The 24,672-nt window shown below is 35.0% G+C and overlaps 1 protein-coding gene across 3 annotated transcripts in view; it reads left to right on the forward strand.

The window, feature by feature from the left end:
* Positions 1 to 7,794: 7,794 nt before the first annotated feature.
* The window catches only part of tspan18b (tetraspanin 18b), an 81,270-nt gene continuing 64,392 nt past the window's right edge, over positions 7,795 to 24,672 (forward strand). For 2 of the 3 annotated variants that reach the window (XM_068214755.2, XM_017351914.3), the window contains exon 1: positions 7,803 to 8,194. The gene's annotated coding sequence lies outside the window, so the exon portion shown is untranslated. Of the gene's footprint in view, positions 8,195 to 24,672 lie in introns of all 3 variants that reach the window. The other variant, NM_001002439.2, reaches the window with a different exon arrangement.

Below are 24,672 nucleotides of genomic sequence, written 5' to 3' on the forward strand. Positions count from 1 at the left end.
ATTTTCACATGAAACATTGGCAAATAATGAACTGTTTCCATCCAGAGAAAAATATCGTCAAATTCTGGGGAAACTAGCATTATATATTAATAATAAATATCGTTTCTGCAACCGGAGAAACCTCTGAAGCTCTTTCCCTCCATAGTAATTTAAGTTACTCCTCAGAATGGCAGATGACACATTCAATAAAGAATTCTGTCAGGTTATCTTGGGTATGGAGGCGGGTTTGGGGACACAGTCGTGCAAGACAATAATAAGAATATTATTATATATTATTATTATATACAGTTCTAGGACATAATAATAATAATAATATTAATAATAATAATAATAATAATAATAATAATAATAATAATAATAATAATAATAATAATAAATCTATATCTTAATGAGATAAAAACAATTATGCACATTTTTTTTAAATATTTCCGATCTTGGTGTATTGACCCAGTTTTTTTATGCAATATCATAAAATGTTCTTACAAGTAAAGGAATGGAAACAGTATACCCAGAACTGTATAAATACCAACATTCTTAATAACATCATCTTTCATATTCCACAAAATTAAATTACATGATTTGAGTAAATGGTTGAAGAATAGAAATTAAATGATTTCTTGATATCATTTTGCTGGATTTTTATTACCCAAATTAAATTAATATGTTTAAATCAATACATTTGACTCTCTTTGCTTATAAATGTGGTTTCTTGATGCCAAACACTCACTTAAATAATATTGCTCAACAATTTCATTGTAAATGCATTTAATGCATTAAAAATAGTTTAGCATATATATATATATATATATATATATATATATATATATATATATATATATATATATATATATATATATAGTTAAAGTCAGAATTATTAGTCCCCTTCAAATTTTTTTCTTCTTTTTAAAATATTTAAAAAATTATGTTTAACAGAGCAAAAAAAATTTTCACAGTATGTATGATAATATTTTTTCTTCTGGAAAAAGTCTTATTTGTTTTATTTCGACTAGAGTAAAATCCGTTTTTAATTTTTTAAACACCATTTTAGGGACAATATTATTAGCCCCTTTAAGCTATATTTTTTCTCAATAATCTACAGAACAAACCATCATTACTTGCCTAATTACCCTAACCTGCCTAGTTAACCTAATTAGTTAAGCCTTTAAATGTAGATTTAAGCTGTATAGAAGTCTTAATAAATATATAGTAAAATATTATTTACTGTCATCATGGCAAGGATAAAATAAATCAATTATTAGAGATGAGTTATTAAACCTATTATGTTTAGAAATGTGTTGGAAAAATCTTCTCTCCATTAAACAGAAAAAAATAAACAAGCGGTCTAATAATTGAGGGGGCTAATAATTCTGACTTCAACTGTATATATATATATATATATATATATATATATATATATATATATATATATATATATATATATATATATATATATATATATATATATATATATATATATATATATATATATATATATATATATAACTTTAAACTACACATGATTTCATCAATGTTGTCAAAATGTAATAGAACATAATAATTACAAGATGATAAAATGTAAAATCCTCAATCCACTGCATGTCAGAGTCAATTTTTCCCTACTCATTAGCAATGAATATTTGGAATTGACAGGGAATCTGATCCTAGACCAGAATTTTTTTATTTATTTTTTTAAGCAGCAACTGTCTATCTCTATTTCTACACACTTTATGGTTTATGAACAAATAACACACATTACATCATATAGAAAGTAAAAACAAGCATCACATATAAAGACTACCACCATAAACCATTTTTTTGTACAAAACCATAATAACAGTAATAATACAAATATGATTCTTTCAAAAAAATCAGTCTCATGCTCCTGCAGTTCTGAACACAGTTGCTAAGGAACAGGTAAACACAAGTACTCGGCTCCAAAAGAAGAGTAGTTATTTGTAGTGCTCTTCAAACAGCAATCATCAGCAGTGGGCACATCCATCTCAATCAGATGTGCAAAGCCACAGCTCTCCTGTTAAACAGACTGAAGGATACAGGCATTTCAGAGCATTAGAGCTATTTTGTAAAACGTACAATTCAGATTGTAATAGCAATTATTTATACATAAATAAATAAGTCTGCATTTAGCCTAGATGATGTATATTCAAATTGTGCTGCATTGATGTGTTACAATTATAGTACCATCTGAACACAATGAAACTTAGTAACACTTTTATTTTTGTAATAAGCTTATAGTCATGAAATGCATGGTTGTTTATTGAAAGTTTGGGTAAATTTTGGAGGACCTTTATGAAAAATATGTTTATTGAAATGTACTATTAGTATACTTAATAATTTTCTAAAAATAGTTAGTCTAATTTTTATGTACTTTTCTAAGATGTACTTGTGAATTAGAACTTTATTCCAATTTAATATTAGTTCATTCGTTCATTTTCTGTTCGGCTCAGTCCCTTTATTAATCTGGGGCTGCCACAGTGGAATGAACCATCAACTTTTCCGGCATATATTTACACTTCCATTCACACACATACACTACGGACAATTTAGCTTACTCAATTCACCTATAGCGCTTGTCTTTGAACTTGGAGAAACCAGAACACCTGAAGAAAACCCACACCAACACGAGGAGAACATGCAAACTCCACACAGAAATGCCAACTAACCCAGCCGAGGCTTAAACCAGCAACCAGTTTGCATTTTCTCCCTGTGTTCGTGTGGGTTTCCTCCGGGTGCTCCATTTTCCCCCATAGTCCAAAGACATGCGGTACAAGTGAAATGTGTAGGCTAAATTGTCTGTAGTGTATGAGTGTGAATGAGTGTGTGTGGATGTTTCCGAAGGATGGGTTGCAGCTGGAAGGGCATCTGCTGTGTAAAAAAACATGTGCTGAATAAGTTGGCGCTTCATTCCGCTGTGGCGACCTCAGATTAATAAAGGGACTAAGCCGAAAAGAAAACAAATGAATAAATAACTAACTCACAAATGTGGTTTGTCACTATTAGTTGGCATTTTGTACAAATGTAGAACAACTTAGGTATGTAATTTAACAGTTTATTTTTCAACATAAATTGCACATTGTTTTTTTTTTGACCCCCATCAGTGTGGAAAAAAGTATCACACAGGTGGATCAAAAGTAAAATAACAATAAATACATTACTACTATGACTTTAATCTGTGCATATGTATATAGAAGTACAGTACTAAAGAAATAGATAGATGTGCTTAAAACATACTTCTACATTACTAAAATATATATAATACAAGGAGCTTGAAGTATACTTCTTTCAAAGAAATCCAACCACTGGGTTATTATAATTTTTTTTCTTATTATATTTTTTAAAAATTGCCAGTTTGATCATATTTTACCCAAATTTACGATGGCCAGGAAAGTTCAAACCTGCTATGAGTTAAGAAAATACAAATAGAACTAACAAACTGAGAAAAACCTCTTGATCAGTTTGACTACACACATGCAAAATAGTCCAGACCACAATGGAAATGTGTCAAGGGACCCCAAAAAACAAACATTGCTGCTTCCTTTTTCGTTCAGTGCATTCTGTGTATATTTTTATTTCTGAACCCTGCAAAATAACATTTCATTTAACGTTAATTTTGCAATTAATGATTATTAGCCTGTATAAGTGTATAAAAAGGAAGTTAAAATAAACAGAAAACTCACCCCTCAGATCTGCAAAAACTAAAAATTAAGCAGTCATTTTTTGGGGTGCTTGTGTTGTTATAACGAAGCTGTTTTTTTTATTTTATTTTAGTGTTTTTCTGTTTGCAGGTTGTTGTTTTTTTTAATCTTGCAGATAAGTACAGAATCAGTTTCAGTCCAGTAAAGAATGTTTCACCGAAGTACAAATTTGACAAACTCAATATAGTAAACTACTCTGTCCAGTTTAGCTAGTACATATGTGTTGATGGTTTCAGAATATACATGTATGTAAGCTAGCAGCAGAAAAACGCAAGTATACCCATAGCTTTAAAATCAAAATTATGTTTGGAATCTATTTTACTCATACAACTCAATGTTGAGGAGTTTAAATGCAGACTGGGATTTAGCAATTGTGGAATCCACAAGGAATCTATTTCTAAAAGAGTAACAGTAATACACAGCAATATTTAACTACTGATAGGTTACATTTACCAATTTAATGCACAAAAAGGCCAGTTAAACCTATAAAGTTTCCTCTAGTGCTTTTGGTAGCATTCAGGAATAAACCTTTCTTAATCACAACTGTGCCCTTTTTTTTAACATTCTTTCTTCATCAAAATACAAAAATGCTAATAAAAAACTGCAAGGAATTTGCTTGCTTTTCCTTTCTTTCAGAGAACGATGAAGTACTTAAAATTTGATTAAAGAACTTGAATTTCTTTTATTTGGAATACCATGCACCAGCGAATAGTTCACAATAGGTCCACTATAGCATGTTTTAAGAAAATGAAAAGTCAATTTTACTTTGATGTTGACTTCACATACTTTCATTGGTAGAACTGGCAGCAAAAGTGCACATGGAATTTCTTTGAAAAGAAGCCTTAAGAAAACATTTGTAAAACTTTTTTGAGAACGTTTTTGTTGTGTAAAAAATATTGCAATGTACATCAATTTCTAGGCGGTTTGGGACAACAAAGCATGATGCATGTCCTTGTTCTCTGCCTGATGGCCTCTGACAGAATGAGGCTGCTGGATTGAGTAGACTGTACTGTATATAGAGTATGGGGGTGGGCTATGGAGAGGGTCTTGTTTCCTGTCTGTCTGTACATGTCATGACCATTGTTTTTTGTTAGCTTGCATTGTCATGGGTTGGTGACAGATGGAAACTTTTTGCTGCAAGTAAAAAATCTCCATATAAAATGCAATAAACAGGGTATTCTAGAGTAAAATAAAAAATAAAGTCCTGATTTTGTTCAGTTTGTCTGGTTCTTTTCATTCTTTAATGCAGTTAGAGCTTTCAGTTCTTAACGCTTTAGCAAAGTAGTCGACTGTGATCTGGAATGAATCATTCAGACTAGTTTATGTACTGGATCAACTAACTGATTCACTGAAAATAACTAAGATTCCATTCATTCTTCTCTCAAGAACTCTCAAAGCTATTTATGAGCTCCTTAAATAAAGGTGCAGTTTCCATTTTCTATAGGTATTTTAAGTTAGACTGAGTGTCATGCTTAACAAGTGCCCTAAATTGCCCATTGGATATGCACAACATGAATTAAATAATATTTAATTTGATAAATATAAAGACATAGATACATGGTCAGATGCAAGAAGCACTGGCCAAGGTAAGGTTGCTCTCAGCTGGGTACATGAGAATTGAATGGCCACGAATTGTCTGAATATTTTTTAACTGAAAACAACTAAAACTTTTTATTAATAAGATTAAGATTTGAGTTTTACACATTCTTGTCTGAAAAACTTTATCAACTTTGTGACACAATAATTTTTATTTTTACTTTTTTTTTACTTTTCAGTTTTACGTTTTTATCTTTGTCATAGCGAGAACGAAAACATCTCAAGATTTGAACTGCTGTATTTGGATATATATGAGCTTTGAACACTACAGTGTAAACCCTAATGTTGTCCATAATCAAAATATTTTGAGTTAATGTACCTTAAACCTATTTAAATATTTTTTGGCCTAAAAATATAATGATTATGATTAATAACTTATTTGACATCAATAATATATTATGACTGAATTAATATAATATTTTAAATTAAGATTTTAACTGAGCGTCACGGTGGTGTAGTGGGTATTGCTTCACAGCAAGAAGGTCGCTAGTTCGAGCCCCAGTTGGGTCAGTTGGCATTTCTGTGTGGAGTTTGCATGTTCTACCCGTGTTGGCGTGGGTTTCCCCTGGGTGCTCCGGTTTCCCCCACAGTCCTGAGACTTGCAGTGCAGGTGAACTGAATAAGTTAAACTGTCCGTAGTGTATGTGTGTGAAAGAGTGTGTATGGGTGATTCTCAGTGTTGGATTGCAGCTGGAAGGGCATCCACTTTGTAAAACATGTGCTGGATAAGTTCATTCCGCTGTGACGACCCCTAATTAATAAAGAAACTAAGCCGAAAAAAATGAATAAATTAAGATTTTAACAGATGAACTGAAACTGTTATGAAAAGTTTATTTCAATTAAATTGTTGGTTAATCCGATTGACCATTTTGAAATTCTGCCTCAACAAAAGCCCTGATTGGTTGGTATAGCATAGTTGGTATTGGTTGGTATAGCATCTACAGCAGAAGGCATCTCATTGGCGTCATCTAAGGTATAAAATATTTTATTGGTAATTAGAGATTAAAATACATAACATGTTCCTAGAAGTATAAAATGTTTTTATTAAAATGTCATTTGCAAGGTATAAACACATTTTCTTCTCACAGTGGCAGCAATGGGCAGAGAAATGCCATATTGAGAAACTGCTCCTGTGTAGGTTTACTTTCTGAAAAGCACTCAAAAAAATTATGTTTGCTGCTTGTTTAAACAACTTATTTAAAATGAGCTGAAAAGGCACACTTATTAAGAGTTTTTGGGACATCCTAATTGTTTTATCTTCAATCCACTTAAATTTGCAATGAGCTAACTTTCAAAATTCCCTCATTTTGTCCCAAACACAAATCAAAAATCACTAATGGAACCCAGCATTTTTTTACAGTGAGAGTGACCACAACATTATTTAAAATTTGACATTTCTTAAGAAATCAAGTCTTACCAGTATACAACAGCACAAACATTCTCCTTTCACTCATCTGCAAGCTAAAGTAAATTATTCCTTTTTATGGACTGCTTAAGTGGGAGAGTGTGTCTCACGTCTTCTCTTAAGAAAGCACAAATGACCCTGAAGTACCCTTTCTGTCCACCCCCACCAGCCATGATAGACCCCCTCCCTACTTGTGCTGCTCAAATCACGACACCAGCACCAGAGAGCTGACATTTCAATAACATGCAGACGACATATGCACTCACACAAAGAGACGTCTCCTCACGCTCACAGACATCTCAGAGATGAACTGTCACATGTCACAGGACTTGTAGTTAAACAACGCAGACTTTAAGAGGTGCCTTCACTTTGACGAAATTCTGAGTGTGTACCAACTCACTGTCACAACAAGTATGGACAGAATACTGATAGGGGTGGCTGGGGACAGTGTTGTCTTGATTTATTTACTCAGTTTGACTTTTCAAAGTAAAATTATTTTAAAAAATAAAATAAAATATCCAGCATGAAATGGAAATCCACTCACTGATCTTCTTTCGGCTTTGTCCCTGGTTTATTAGGGGTCGCCACAGCGAAATGAACTGCCAAATTACTCTAGCATACTGTGTTATGCAGCAGATTGACATGAAATTCATCCAATCTTTTTTATGAATGCATGTTGCTAATCTTATTTGTAAAATAAGACAACAATTGCATTTTTTCACATTTTGCTCTAAAATTAATTTTAAAATCCTGGCATCAAAATCAGACTTAATTTCCACTCTTTCACATGGACAATTAGACTGTTTAAAGCACTAAATAATTCCTGTATGACCCTATAGAGAGTTGTGTTATGACAGAAGTTGTGGTCTAGATGTGAATTGCGGCGGGATATCATGTATGCCACAGGGAATGTCAGTGTCATGACCTCTGAGGGCATGCAGACAAAGGGATCGTGATACTTTTCTTATCTGACTCGCCATCTGTGGTGGTGTTGAGGGGGGCTAGCTAGGGAAGTGAAAACAATTTGACCATTAAATCTCCGCCCACAAGTTGAACGAGCAAAGCGTTAAATTGGTGTTCGGGGAGGAGTCAGCGAGAGTCCCTCAATGTACCGACACCACAGATCTATCATTAATAATAGTATATCTATTGATCGACAGCAGCAGGAGGCGAAGAGAGTGAAATAAGTAAACTGGGCGTTGAAGTTGTAGCGGAGTGTGTCCCTCCCTCCTCCAGCCTTAACTATAGAAGCGCTACTACCAGCGAGAGGGACGTGAGATTAGGGCAGCAGTTTGGGGGTCTCTGGAATTTATTAGCAGACGCTTCAAGCTCGCTTTTGTTGTATATTTCTTCTGGATTCGTAGTAGATCTACAGGTCCGACAGTTCTTCAGTCGGGCATTCATCCACGCTAACTTACAACCTACATATTTTACCTCGTTTCATCTCTGGAGCTCCGGACAGAAGGACCCGTGTTTTGAGGTGAGATTCTCGATAAACTAAACTCTGCTGGTGTTTACTTGTGATAGCTGCTCAGTACATTATGGGTTCATTTTAGTGCAAGATTTGCGCGTTTCTTTCTGGGATCGTGCCTGGGTATCACTTCAGATGGACAGAACTACACATAAACACTCAAATAACTGCTGTTTTGTAATAGCGATGCGTTTACTCTGTGTTCACTGTTTATTTTTATTTAAGTGTATAACCTAACAATGTTTGAAAGACTTTGAAGATTTGAATCTAAAAAATAAATTTGACGCTTAAATATTTCTCTTCTGTCAGCCACAAACAAACATTTCCTCTCGCTCTTGTTTCGGCGATGACGGCGCGTGTCACCATCCGGCGGTTTCTGTTAAATCTAATTAGTTGAGTAAAGCTCGGGGAAAGTCTGGGTGGGATGAAGAGGCATCAAGCTGGCGGTTTTCCCACGGGGTGTGACATCAGGCAGCGTGTGTTGTCCAGGAGGTCCAGTCAAAACTGTAGTTTATCCCCCTCCAGACACGCAGGTCAGCAGATGGAGGCAGCTGTGCCGACGGGCATGAGTTCAGTGCCAGTCTAAATCAATCAAACCCGCGCGTCTTATACCTCGTTCATGTCTTCATTGTGTGAAATAGATAAAATAATATTGCAGGTTATGTAGGCTAATTACATTATTTCCCTTTTTGATTTTGAAATTGTTCCTCACATTATAAAAAAAAAGGTTATTATAGAACTTTTCACAAAAACGTTAGAGGAACAAAAATTAAGCTTATAGACCTATAGCACCTTTATTTTGAGAGTAAGTTATCTATCTATCTATCTATCTGTCTATCTATCTATCTATCTATCTATCTATCTATCTATCTATCTATCTATCTATCTATCTATCTATCTGTCTGTCTGTCTGTCTGTCTGTCTGTCTGTCTGTCTGTCTGTCTGTCTGTCTGTCTGTCTGTCTGTCTGTCTGCATAGAAATTCATAATTTAACCCTTTAAGTTTCTGTGAACAAAGACTAAAATTCTCCAGGCTTTGAAACAATGCATCACCCTTAGATGAGTTATAGGGATTTTCCTGAAAACTTAACCCATGTATGAGTATTATCTTTGGCCACATTCCAAAAGCAACAAAAACAGTGCAGGGCTAGGTTAATGCATCCTGTACAATATAGCCAAAATCGACTAATCTTTAAATGCACTTAGGCAGCAAAGTTAATTGTTTGCCTGTATGCCTTCAGAAGATTGTCACTCCAGGCTACATCATTTTTAACTTTCTTTTTTTTTTAAATAAATGACTTGACATCCTGTCAAACCACATGATATGTGGTGGTATACTATAACAGATAAGATGCCATGCAGTTAGATCTTATCTAATCAGGTGTTACTGAGAAGAACTAGAATGCCTATTGAATACTTTCATGTTCCTGAATCCATTTCTTTAAGAAAGAGGATATTATTTCAAACAAAGCCCTGCCATAAATTCTCAAACCTGGTTATTGAAAGATTTGCAAGTGCACTGGCTTTAAATCTTGCATTCCGACTGTCTAACTTCATGTGTGCTGTAACTCTATATCCATTAGAGGGTTTCAGTGAATTTGTCCACCTTTTTCTGGACCCTATTTTTATAGTCTGACATAAAGGTTTGCTGCACTTGTTCCACAAAGCAGAATCGGACCAGTTTTCAATTAGTCAGGCACTTGTGCATGAAGATATTGGCTCTGGGGGATCCATTAATTCCGGCCTCTGGTGGCTTTGTAGTTTAGCTAAATGCTGATGTCAGAAGCACTCAAAGACTTCACTCACACTCACACAACTCAACATGGGCTCAAAAGTAAGACTGGAGCGTTAACCTTTACATTCTCTTGATCTTTTGCAAGGTAAAACCTTAAAATGAGGACATCAGAGACCTAGAAATAAAGTGTTTATTTAATAATGCAAGCTTTTCTCTGTTCAATGACAGAGTAATGTAACACCTTGTACACCCACCAATACTCTTTGTTACTGTAATTTGCATAATTGTCAAAAAATTAGCACTACATACACTAAATACATTTTTTACAAGTAGTTTTAAAGAAACCCAAGTACAGTGAATGAAATAAGGAATCTCACACTAGAAATTGTTGTTCTTGAAAAATCATACTCTGGTAATATTTGCTTATTTATTTTTTTTTTTTTTACATATTAGGCTGGCTGGACTAGTTAGCATTTCTGTGCAGAGTTTACATCTTTTTCCTCTGGTGCTCCGGTTTCTCCCAAAGTCGAAAGACATGCAGTATAGGTGAACTGAATATATTAAATTTGCCGTAGTGTGTGTGTGTGTGTGTGTGTGTGTGTGTGTGTGTGTGTGTGTGCGTGTGTGTGCGTGTGTGTGCGTGCGTGTTTGTATGTGTGTGTGTGGGAATGAATATGTATAGGTGTTTCCAAGAAGTTTCTGTGTGGAGTTTGTATGTTCTCCCCATGTCCCTTTCCTTGGGTGTTCCGGTTTCCACCACAATAGGGTTGGGCGATGTTGACCAATTTGGCATTGTACGATGTCTAATGTGAAACATCAGGATGGACGATGCCATCATCGTCGTAGGTGGGGGCTGGAGATGCTTGTTAAATATCAATTAATTCATAACAAATTAATTAATTGTAGCGTACCATTTTCCCTCCCTGACCCATATGGTCTTTGCTTTACCCATAACCAAACCATAAATAAATAAAGTTACAAACAAATGACCACCTGTCAATCACCTTTTTTTCCGCGTGACTCTGGCAAAAAAAGGCAAAGTGATCTGTGTCGTTATAATGGCTTTTCCCACAGCTGGTGGAGGAGATGAGAGTTTGGTTTGAGTTCACTGTAATTTGTATTGTGATTGATGATAACTTTCTTATTTTATCATTATTATGAGAAAATAATTACAAGTAAAGATGCTAGGGCTCGACCGTTTTGGTCGCATATGCGCCCAAAATTTTATCTATGCGACCTAAAGATATATTTGGAAGCATTTGTGCTAGTGCATAAAGTTTCACTGTTTTCATGGCAAAATCTTCAACGCGTGCACAGATTTAGGAGACATTTTTGCAGAATGCATCTTTGCACCTAAAAACTCCAAACAGGAACAAATTAAAATAGATGTTATGTGAACTTTCTGAAGTAAAAAAAGCCCACAATGCTTGCCCCGCCTTTGTACTCTTCTTATTGACTCTAGAACTGAAAGTGAATGGATTGGTTAATATCAGCTGTCAATCACTCAGTCAATGCCTTCTGCCTTCAAATGACAGGAGCCACAACCACAAAAATGTGAAGTGCTGAAGATGAGAGAATGAAAATAACAGATTTTGTTTTAGAAACCACCTACAGTTACCAATAATGACACATCCTGTTAATGATCATGCGCTGAATGTTAATCCCTTATTTACACTTTTCCAAGAGACTTCCAGTGGCTTCAAGCTCGCTATGAAAATAACTAAAGCATTCACTGTAAAGTCTGTGGGAAGGAGTTTGAAGGTAACAGCATTTGCCACTGAATCTACACATTTTAAATGCAAGAGGTATTGTATAATCCTTCATTTAATCCTCACGATGCTGTCAGCCGTGCAAGTGGCAGCTATATTTAAAATTTAACATGGCTCATGAAAAGACCGTTATTGCTATTACGATGACATGCAAAAAATAGGTCATTTATCAATATAAATGTGGGGCGGGGTGATGGATCGCAATGCCGGCTCAGCACCGTGAAGTGTATCGGCCAGCGGCGATGGACGATGGCATCATCTATCAGCCTAACGCTAGTTGGCGGTTCATTCATGTGGCGACCTCTGAAATAGAGACTGAATCAAAGGAAAATTAATCAATGCATGAATTTTTTCAATGTAATAATAATTTTAAAATTAATTTATTGATTATCATTCAAAATGACTATGCGAAAAAGAAAATGAATGAATGAATGATTATCATTCATTCATTTTCCTTTGGTGTAGTCCCTGATCTATCAGGGGTCACCACAGTGGGAAAAATGCCTAAGTAATTAATTAATTAATTAATTTTTATTTTTAAAGTTTTTGTATGATTACAAATAAGTTGTTTCTTTTAAGAGACATGTCTTATTTTCTCCTGTATATTTACTATTGCTCTTTAATAAAGAAAAACAAAAGTTTCTCAGATTACTCAAATAATTTAAGGAATCATAAGTAGAATACTTGATTACTAAAAATAAATCAATAGCTAGAGCTCTACACTTGCCAGCAGCTAGCTCTCTGCAATTCTCACATGGTAGCCCACTAAAGCTAAGCAGGGCTGTGTCCAGTCAGTACCTGGATGGGAGACCACATGGGAAAGCTACTGTAGGTTGCTGCCAGAAGTGGTGTTAGTGAGACCAGCATGGGGCGCTCATCACTGTGGTCTGTGTAAGTGCTAATGCCTCAGTATATAGCTGCGGTCATACTGGACTTTTCTCCCCATAGACTTCCATTCATACGCACGCGAATGCGTCAGACTGAAAACGCAGGGTCATGCCTTAAGTTTTGCAGGTTGCTGCAGTGCAAAGTTTAAGCTTAGTGAACTCTTACCTGCAAAATCGCATCACTTGACTGCGTGAGACCAGTCGAGTTTCAAAACATGAATTTTAAACAATTTAAAACATAAACAAGAAATTTAAAACATGGAGCAATCGCTTCCTTTTTTTAATGTCTAATAATCTTGTTTAACCCTGCCCCTTTTTGCAGTGCCGCACGACAGAATTTCGCAAACTCAAACTCTAGTGTGACTGTAACTTATTTCAGTGATAATAATCAGTATATTAACCAATAAATAAAAAGAGTTGAGCTTTAACCCTGGCCTAATTGTTCGTCATGGTCTCCTAACCATCTCCATGTGTAAATTAGCTTCATCACTCTGTCTCCTCCTTACCAATCAGCTGGTGTGTCGTGTGGGGTCTGATGCAATATGGCTGCTGTCGTGTCATCCAGGTTGATGCTGCACACTGGTGGTGGATGAGGAGGTTCCCCCCGAAATGTGTAAAGTGCTCTGAGTGTCCAGAAAAAGCGCTAAATAAATGTAAGGAATAGAAAAATACACTTGAAAACATCAACATTTGAAAATAAAGACTAAAATAGTATTTGTTATTATAAACATGATTTTTTTTTGGTTTAGATTTATTTGTCATTAATTAGTAATTTTCCAAATAATTAAAAAAAATAAATCATTTTGTTGGCTATTTGCATTAGACTAACCTACAGTAAAACAAAGCTGAATACACTGAAGCAGATGTGAAATTGAAAAGACTGAAACAGTATTTTCTTGAAAAACATATTTCAATAACCTTTTTTTCTTTCACAACTTAAAAAAAGCATTTCTACAGTCGAGCAGGAAGGAAAGTGGTTGATTGATTCAGATATGGAAGAAGGGAGTCTGTGTTGTTCTGCTTCAATAGACACAAAATCATTCAGTCGCCAAGCATTGAGCTACTGGAAATGAATCTTTGGTTCTTCATAGTGGGAAGTCCCCGTTGAGAGCAAGAGGCATGTCTCCTGGCTGTAATATTAATATCAGTTGACATGGCGGCAAATGAACTGGTCGACAGGGCTGGTTTGATCTCCACTGCAGTTCCCAGATCTCTAATCGGCGCAGGTGATTCATTCCACCCTGAGCTCTTATCCCGCCTCCAGTGAAATGCCCTTATTGACAGCCGAGCGAAGGCCCTGCGAGGAAAGGAGGTCAAGTCATCACTTTCTTCCAAGTTTCAGGCATCAGAGCTACACGAGCTGGCAGTTTGTAGTCTGCAGAGGATCTGGAATGAGATAGAGTATCTATTGCCTTGAAAAGAAAATTGCTTTTCCCCCCCATTTGCTGGAGGACTCTCATCTAATGCGTGTGACATGGGGTGCTTCACCCGGTAATGGGTTTTGGGGCCTCGTTGCCTCTGAGACATGAAATTTGCAAAGGAGCTGTGTAGATTAATTACCAAGAAGAATATATGTTCTTTAGTCATATGCTACATACCAATTTATTTACTTATACTACATCCTAGAAGTGTGTACTTTTTTTGGGAAGAAAAAGTATATACTTTTGAGAGTGACAGAGGAATATGCAAGCTTTAACAGACCTTTATGTTGCTTAGTTACTTGCCCTGTCAATCATCTTGTCACATCATCCACCTTACTTTCATATTAGATTTATTACCATATATTGGAGATGCAGCAGTAATCTGCCACTTACTGGTGTTTTATGCAGAGAAATCTCAGGCGTTTGCATAATTAAACATTCTTACGTTAATGACCAAACATGTCTTTATAAAAGTTCCTATTGTTGTTTAAGATGAAATATAATACTGAAAATGTATAATAAATATATTCCAGAAGGTAAGATATTATTTAAGAATCATTCAAACATCTTTAACAAAGTTTCTCCCTCTCACGTGTCCACCACCTTTACAGTTTGTTTACTTTTGTTTGTAGTTCTGATCAAATTGACATTTAATTCGCAATGCATTGGGGGTAATATTAAGTATTATTATCTATTAGAGTACCCATGTATCTGCACTTCAACTTATTTTTTAATAAACCACCCGGGTAACTGTGGAATACATATTTAAACATATTATGATTTAAAACAAACTAAATCTACTTTCGAATACTAGTAATGTTGGCATATTTGGCATACTTGGAATACTAGTAAGTAAGCATGTTGCAAGTGTGACCTGTTGCTGCAGACCTTCAGTTGTGAAAGTGTAGACCTTTAAGTTGTTTCCTTGTGCTTTTGAAGGCTTTGAGAAACTTTAGAGGATGCAGCTGAGGTCCTCAGAGTTCATTCAGGGGTCCAAGGATGTCCAGTGACCCTGGTGAATAACAGGACCTCTTTATCAAGAGGAAACAGACTGCTTGTTTGTGTTTAGCATAAGTAGAACTAATGCTTATCTATTATTCAGGCAATTTTCTTCAATATTAGTGTGCCAGAGATGTAATAAGGTGAAAGTATGCATAAAACAAGCTGGTCCTACTGATAGCCAAGGCTCTCACAGTCATTATTTAGTCTTTATGCACAATGAAATACAGATTTTAGAAGCGTATTGATTTCTTATGATTTAGATGGAGGGAGTTGGTGTTGCTGGTGCATCTGTTCAAAAATGTTATTTTATTAAATATCAGCATTTAATTGCAGATATAAATCCTGCTACAGGTCTGGTGATTAAGCAAGTATAAAGAATAATAGATGGAACAGACTGGAGTCAAGACCTCATTTAGATGCTTATTAAATGTAGAGATTAAGACTTTCATTTGAAGAGTCCGCATAATGATTAGCTGAAGCAGTAGGCGGCTGGTATAAAGCTTGAGTTTTAGCTGGAATATGTTGGAGTATTCATACATAAAGGCAAAATTAGCACTTATACGAAATGTTTATTCTTTTTCACAATATTTAAAATATTAAGTTTATGTTTAACAGAGCAGGAAAAGTTTCACATTATTTCCTATTATGCTGGATCTTAATGTCTTCTGGGGCAAGTCTTGTTTTCTTTAGTTTGGCTGAGCTAAAAACTGTTTTTAATAATAAAAACATTTTTAAGTTCAATGGTATCAGCACAATTTGTTGAAAAAAAAAAATTAAGAATTAAAAGGGCAATTTTTCTGACAAAATATTATATAATTTAATATTCATTCATTTTCTTTTCGGCTTAGTCGATTTATTACTCAGGTGTCGCCACAGTGGAATAAACCACCAACGTATCCAGCATATGTATGTTTTACGCAGCGGATGCCTGTCCAGCCACAATTCAACACTGGGAAACACCCCACATTTGCGATCATACACCCAATTCACCTATACTGCATGTCTTTTTACTGTTACAGTTAAATTATGTTTTGTTTAAGGTGATTTGTGAAAATATGGTCTTACTGCTAATGATTACTATATTTATTTATTCATTGTAATATTTTATATCTTTTTTACAGTATGAAAAATTTTACAGGGATAATAATGCTGAAGATTTTGGTTAAATTACTTGTAGACCATTTAAGATATCAACACACAGAAATCCATGAGCTTCCTGGGCTGAGTAAAATGGCTCTGTTGATATGTCTTGTTTTTTTCATGACATTTGTGTTTCATGACACAGTGAGTTGATTCTCTCGATATAGGCTCACATTGTGTAAAGAAATGTCCTGATTTCTGTTCCTCCCTTTGACACAGTTAAACTCCTCTCTACTCCTGACTCAGGCATATTTGGTGTGCTTCTGATCTTTCTCTTTTTTTCCATTCTCATTCCAGCAGACGTTTATTCCCCAGATTTCCCCCCCCTCCTCTGGGTTTTGGTTTTGGTAACAGTTCTGCGGTTGCTCCTGTGTATTCAACTGCACATAGCAAACTGAGAAGCCATTACTCCACAGACAGACATTGCTTTGTGGGAAGCGTTTGCTAGGTTTTATCCTGTTTCTGTGTTTAGATGCTCACTACTGTTTTGTGCTCTTTAGAGATGATCAAGAAACACACTGTTCTGTCTTTGAATGCCACCCACACAAGGACATTAGCATGCATTCACGCAAACACACGCTCACAGCAAAGTGGATGAGCACAGCTGGTCTGAGTGTGTTTAAGGTCTTTGATTCTCCAATTAATTAAAGGGATGTTCTGTTTAGGTTCATGCATTGCATTCTGGACATTGAACCAATGATCATTTTGCAATTGATATATCTGAAGCTGAATGAAGCTTGCTGATATTTAGTAGAGATGGAGATGATGGTTTGAAGGAATTGTTCGGTGTTTCATTACTCACCCCCAGGCCATCCAATATGTAAATGGCCTGCTTTATTTAGCAAAGAAAGAAAGAATTATGGTTTTGGTAAAACTCCCAAGAATTTTCTTTATCTAATCTGAGTGAACAGGGCTCAACTTAGACCATTATTTATAATCCAAAAATTGATGCAGGACCACAGAACCTTTGTTTAACCATTAGCCATAACCAATACATTTGATGAACTATAAGATTAACAATAACCTTTGATTAAACCATAACTGTCAATTTATTGACATTGAAATTTTTACATCCACTGAAAGCTGAATAAATAATATTTTTATGGTATGTATGGTTTGTTAGGACAGGGGCATATTTGGTGTAGATTTCCTATCTGAAGTGAGTCCTTCAGATTCATCAACACGCATGATCGCGTTCATCAAATTAGCTTAAACTAAGCGTTATAAAGTATGGCTGTATTTTACAAGCAAGGATTTTGACACAGCTACGTAAAACTTATGAAATGTGAGGGCTCATAGATGCAGCTTAAAGGCAGAGAATAGGGCTTCATCTGCCACTTTCACTTAAGTACATTTCCATGGACACCAATACTCCGCTTTTATGACTTAGATAATACTGATTATGAGTCTACCATGTAAGCAGCTATTTTGATTACCTTAAAGGATCACACAAGTCCCGAAATGCAGAGGTTTTTCTTTCCGTTCGTCATGTGGTATCAAATTCCATTAAAACATCCTGAATGAAAATATGCTGACTAAAGGTGAACTGCTGAACTGCAGTTAAAGTCTAAAGATTAAAAATGAAACACCCGAAATTGCATGAAACTCTGGAGGAAAAGCAGAAAAGCCTGCTAATGCAACATTAATTGTTTTATACTGAAACTTTCCTTCTAAAAGTGTGTCCTTAGTCTTATCCAAACTTCTTTGCACGTTAAACACACGCAGGGCTGGAGCAAGCTAACCTGGTGCTCTAGGCAAGCGACAATCACGCCACCCTCAACCCAAAAGTGAAAAAGAAAGTGACTGGTTTGCTGATGAAAGCAAGGACCGTGAGAGAGAGGGTGGGTGTAGCTGATGAAAGTAAAGACCGGGGGGTTCGCTCACTATTCTGCTGCCCGAGGTAGCTGCCTAGGTTGCCTCTATGTGCACGCACCGTCCCTGAACACACATTGACCACAACAGGAAATAAAAACAACTGCAACTGCGTTATTTGCGTTATTTTTTTAACGCATTAAATATTTTAAATTAATCACATGCGTTAACGCGCTAATTTCGACAGCCCTAATTTTAACCCATTCAGTGTATTTTTTTGGCTATTGGCAAAAATAAACTCATGCAACATAAGTTATTTATGTTTATTATTTAGTTTCGAACTAGATTTACGTGTTATTACAGATTCAAAGTAATTCACATTACCTTTATTATAAAAAAATAAAGCTCTGCTCACACTGGGATTTCAGCTAGGATTTGGTCTTTTGAGACAAATTTGGAAAATTCTAAAAGATTTCTAAAATCCTAAGCTGTAATCTGTGATCTTTAATCGTTGGTTTGATACTCTCACCAACAACCGCTTAATGGCCCTTGCAATTAGATTTTCCTTTCGACTGAGTTCTGTGTATGAAATGTTCTGACACTTTCCTGCAGTGTGACATAGCTGTGATGAGCGTCAACCCAAGATCCAATAGGAGAGCTGAATTTGATGACGCAACTTCAAACCACCGCGGAAAAACATCAAAACATTTTTTTTCTTCCCTATTTTATTATTAAAGCACGCTGTGTGCAAAATTGTCACTACAATTTATCTTTGCTGTTAGGAATCATTTCAGAATGTGGGATAGTGAAAATGGATGACATCAAACTTTTTGGCACATTTTTATTGTTATTCAGTCTATACCTTTACCTATACCTTTTAACAACATATTCTTGCCTCGGTTCAGCTCTGGAATGCATGTTCACGACTTTCCCAACATGCTTATGTCATGAGAGAGGTCATGAACTAAATAGTGTTGCAAATGTGAACTGCAGATTGGGACCACGAAGCATAAATATGGATTTAGGCTTGTAAAAAAGTCAGTTGAGCCTTATTTACTTGCATTAAATGAAGGAAAGTTGTAATCTGAAATTTTAATTTATTTAAGACTAAATGAAAAAAACTTACATATCGAATGGTCTAAGGTTGAGTAAATCAGGGGTCACCAGTCTCAGTTCTGGAGGGCCGGTGTCCCTGCAGGGTTTAGTTCCAACTTGCTTCAACACACCTGCCCGAGTGTTTTGACTATGCATATAAGACCTTGATTAGCTTGTTCAGGTGTGTTTGATTAGGGTTGGAGCTAAAATCTGCAGGACACCGGCCCTCTAGGAACAAGTTTGGTAATCCCTGGAGTAAATGGTCATGAATATTTCAGTTTTTGTTTTGTGAGTTTGAATAAGCAGCCTTATCTTATGAGGGAACATAACTATTTTGCGTTCCATCAGTTTTAAGCATGGGCTAATTTACCTGCTTCTCCTGCTTATTAATCCACTACTTGTTTGAATAAATTGATGAAAAGAGAGAACCTTCCTTGTCCTCAATGTGTGACAGTGACTTCATGTTTACTGTTTTAAAATATTTTTAATGTTTCTCAAAATAAAATATATATTCTGTATAAAGGGGAAAAAGTTTTTTGTTTTTTACCCAAACATTTAAAAAGAAAATATATTTTAGAGCAGTAATCCCAATATCTTGAAACCCTGATATATTTGTATGCAAGGTTATACGTCAGAATCTTATACAGCTTTAAATTTAAAAAAGGGGGCGTGGCACCCAACCCCACCCCTTAACCGTCCTTGGGTGATGAGCAAATCAAACAAAATTGTATGAATGAAATCGAACGAATTTATACGAATATAACACCAAGTAAAGATACAAACTGCCGTAAGATCATGTCGGAATAACAGAAATGGCATGATATTTTGGGCCAGGCGCTAAAACGAAGCAATTATTTGTCGGATTTGATTTTTATCTGTTTAGACAAGCTGCTATTAAAATTCAGAAATCATGAGTACTACAGTGAGAAACACTTAGACATAAACAGGTTATATGTTGTTTTTGCTAGATTTCATCACCATTATGCTTCATGAATAATGCATTAGTGCATCATATTGGAGTGCTTCAGGATAATAACAATGCTCCTGCATTACAAATGAATCATATTTTTATCAATTTAGCCTGTAATTTCACAGAACATTAGAAGGCTTTAAACAAGAAAAGGGTAAAATGATTAAAGTCAGACAATGTGAACTGCGTTAAATATACACATTACCAGTCAAAATTGCACTCACTAAGTAGTTTACCTATTTTTTGTTCTTCAATGAACCTTTTAGTGATAAGATCTTAAAATAACTTTTTTCTTAGTATGAGGAATGTTTTATTGATCTTAAACCACCTTTCCCACTGTAAAAAATATTATGCCAAGCAAAGACTCCATGTTCAAATATCTTTATAGAACAATTAAGGAAAATAGAGAAGCTTTTTTTTAATCGTGTATGCCCTTCAAGGTTGTATTTATTTGCAAACATTATCCGTACAACAAAAAGAATTTATAGTGAATAATATGTAAACTCTTTTCTATCTCTGATTGTAAAGCTGATTGTTCTGCAGACTTTACTTCACCCTTCACTGTCAAAAAGCAGACTGCAATGTTAAAGAAACATTTCTTATTATTTGTGTTACTATTATTTTGGTGTAAATCAAACATATATATATATATATATATACAGATAGATAGATAGATAGATAGATAGATAGATAGATAGATAGATAGATAGATAGATAGATAGATAGATAGATGTGTGTGTGTGTGTGTGTGTGTGTGTGTGTGTGTGTGTGTGTGTTTGATTTACACCAAAATAATAGTAACACAAATAACATTAAGAACATATTTATATGTGTGTATGTGTATATATATGTGTGTATAAATATGTTTGTTTGATTTCCAACAAAATAATACTAATACAAATGATAGTTTTTTTATCATTATTTGTGATGTCACAAATAATAACATCACATGACCACACAAACACAGCCACACACTGTCATGTGCTCGTCTGAGCAGTGCACGTCGGAGGGTTTATCAAGGATGTACTGCTGGATCGCATCTCACTTGTTAAACCTGATATTTAATTAATCTTGTCTCTAACTAAAAACTCTTCGTTCTTTTATATCTATCAGGTAATGCGTCACAGCATCAGTACACTGCTTTAATTTTTCACTTTCACACTAGTAATTTTAGTGAAAACCTCAGACACTGTTGGTTGTGCACCCTTTTTACCGAACAACCTCCCGCAGAAAAAGTGATTGACAGGTGGTAGTTTGTGTGCAACTTATCTTTATTTATTTATGATTTGTTTATGGGTAAAACAAAGACCATGCGAGTCAGGTAGTTGAAAGGGTAAGCCACAAATAATTAATTCGTTATGAATTATTATTAATTAATTGTTCATAAATAATTAATTAACCTCCGCCTATGACGACGATTAGATGTCTAACGATGCCAAATTGTTCGACATCGCCCAACCCTAATATATATGAGTTAATGTCGGAATTATTAGCCTCCCTTTGAATTTTTTTCTTTTTTTTAAATACTTCCCAAATTATGTTTAACAGGGTCTCATAATATTTTTTCTTATGGAAAAAGTCCATTTGTTTTATTTCAGCTTGAATAAAAGCAGTTATTCATTTTTTTAAACACCATTTTAAGGACTAAAATATTAGCCCCTTTAAGCTAAATTTTTTAAATAGTCTACAGAACAAACCACCGTTTACCAACATTAAACAATGCTTAATTATCCTAACCTGCCTAATTAACCTAGTTAAGCCTTTTAATGTCACTTTAAGCTGTATAGAAATGCCTTAAAAAATCTAGTAAATTATTATTTACTGTCATCATGGCAAAGATAAATTACACCAGTTATTATAAATGAGTTATTAAAACAATTATGCTCAGAAATGTGTTGAAAAAAATCTTCTCTCCGTTAAACATATATATGTATATATATATATATATATATATATATATATATATATATATATATATATATATATATATATATGTGTGTGTGTGTGTGTGTGTGTGTGTGTGTGTGTGTGTGTGTGTGTGTGTGTGTGTGTGTGTGTATATATATATTCTCCCTGGTATAAAAGCTCAAAAGGACAGCACTTAATTGAAACAGAAATCTTTTGTAACAATATATATATATATATATATATATATATATATATATATATATATATATATATATATATATATATATATATATATATATATATATATATATATATATATATATATGCTTCTGCTGTCACTCCTAATAGAATGAATAGATCTTTGCTGTATAAAGATAATGATTTCTTTAAAAAACAAAACTTACTGACCTCAAACTCTTGGACAGAACAGTAGTAGTTCAATGCACTCTGGATATTCTCCTACATACCCTCAAGAAGTGCTTCCGTGGACTCTTTGTAAACATTCTTGAAGCAGTTCACATCATGCATGCCTGAGATATGCTACATGCTTTTCCTTCACACTCCATTTAATACCATTTTAAGTATAATTTCAGCTTTGTTTATCTGTGTTTTAAACATAATTTGAAGCATTTAAGCATAAATATTTTAGAAACTGTTCAAACTTAAGACTGGTCGTGTGTACAACATTCCCATCAGATTGATGAAGAACCACAAAGCTTTCAAACATTATAACTGACAAAGCCATAATTGAATTGACATAAAAACATTTGTATAGCAGTGTTCGTGTCAGCTACAATACATGTCCGATCCTCCTCAACACGTCCCCAGTGTGCTCGTAATGTATTTGACAACTTCCTCCCACCACATCAGATGCCACTTTAGGCCTGGTGTTTAACAGCAGATTAAGTTGACATGTTCTGTACTTTTTAGTTTTACTCCTCGTGATTTTTTTATGAGCTGCAATAAATTTTTCAGCCGGGCTTCCTTACCCATATGTGGCTTTCAGCAGATTTGGTGGGTCACTATAGTCGTCCTGTGGCTTTTAGGAGTGCATTGAGAAATTGGAAGTCTGCTCGCTTAAAGTTCAATGCTGAAAACGTCTTCTTTAATCATGAGATAACGCAATCACAGTTAGGTGGTGTATTGTCACATTGTGTGGTCATTAATGAGGAAATGACACGTTTCTCAATTCAAGCTGCTGAGGAAATATTTAGGGCAATGATATCATTCCCTACTGATTAGGCTGGAGAATAGATGAAATAGACCATGAAGTCTAATCTCTTCCTTTCCTAATCTCTGCTCGTATTTGGAAACTGCCCGAGGAAAAGACTGAGCACTCTTCAAAGGTAGCAAACGCTTTGTGTGAGCGTCATTTGCATGTTACTGATTATTTTAACATAAATTGAATCTGCCAGCTTGCGTTTTTTGATGGCGGAGAAAACGGGATTGCGCAGGACAGAAGGTTATAAGATGTTTATTTTGATTCGGCACCACATTTTTTGGGGGGGGGTCTGTGATTGGCAACTTAAATCCTCGTCCAGGTCGAAGGCAGAGAGCATCAGGAAATAATAAACCCGGGCTTGTGTCCCAATAATTAGTCACATGTCCTTGTGCCAGCAAGTGGCCATATTACGTGGATTTAATTACAACCACCTGCTTGAGACGGTAAGACTGAAAACATCAGGCCCAGCAGTTGAGGCGAGTCTCCAGCTGTTTGCTCTTTCGCGATAATCTTATGATTGGCAAGTTGCAATGTTTTTCTTAGGTCATGCGAGACCATGGTATATGAGATGGTGTAAATCAACCGAAAAAAGATATTTCACTGCTGCGACTTTGCCTGCCAACAGCTTTTAGAGAAATATATGAGATGTGCCCTTGTCAAATAAAACTCCATTAACATAGAACAATCGAAATGGAACTCAGTGGCTTCATTGTTTTTCTAGCATTCGGAAAAATGAACAGCAAATAAACAGTTGAGATTAATTATTGAGAAAGTAAACTAGAGTTATTTGCTGCATGCCAAATTCTTAATTTATTTGTGGGGGGAAAGCCGGAATTTTCCATTGTTTGTCTTGAATAATTGTCAGTTTGTTTAGCTGTAAAAACCTTTCTTTGTAAAGCTGACATAAATGTATTTTCTTTAACCAACCAAATATTGTCTTTCATTTTCAGTGCATGTCAAAACATTATTATAAAACTGAACATTTTCATTCTCATACTTTATTATTTTCCTCTAACTTTGGATGACTTTAATTGTAAAACACAGTCATCAACATTTGATTTATTTTAATAAGGTACTGTTAAACGAGTAAAATGGTGCACACATCTCATTATTCACTGTTTTTGTCACACCACACTGATCAAAGCTCAGATTTTTAGTTTGAAGTTGATGCAATGATAAAGACCCTTTGAGTTCCCATAAGCCCTTAATATTGTGCCTCACTTACTTACCTGGCCTTTGAAGTTAGATCCGATTCTGTGTCTTTTTAAATAGCTTATGAAATGTGATTTGCAGCTTTTAAAAGCACAGTTAACTCAAAAATGAAAGTCTTGTTATCTTTTAAGCATTCTTAATCTCACTTTGAAAGAATATCCTGCTGAAGTGTGTGGCAGGCCAGGGAGCTGCAGCACAGGGCACATATATTTCATTGCGTATATATTTCATTGCATATTGACTTGATTTGAAATCTGTAGAATGAGATCCAAGGACCAGTTTAAGAAATTAACATCAACAAAAATGCTTAACAAA

The sequence above is a fragment of the Danio rerio genome, chromosome 18, assembly GCF_049306965.1.
Source record: "Danio rerio strain Tuebingen ecotype United States chromosome 18, GRCz12tu, whole genome shotgun sequence".
NCBI classification, from domain to species: Eukaryota; Metazoa; Chordata; class Actinopteri; order Cypriniformes; family Danionidae; genus Danio; species Danio rerio.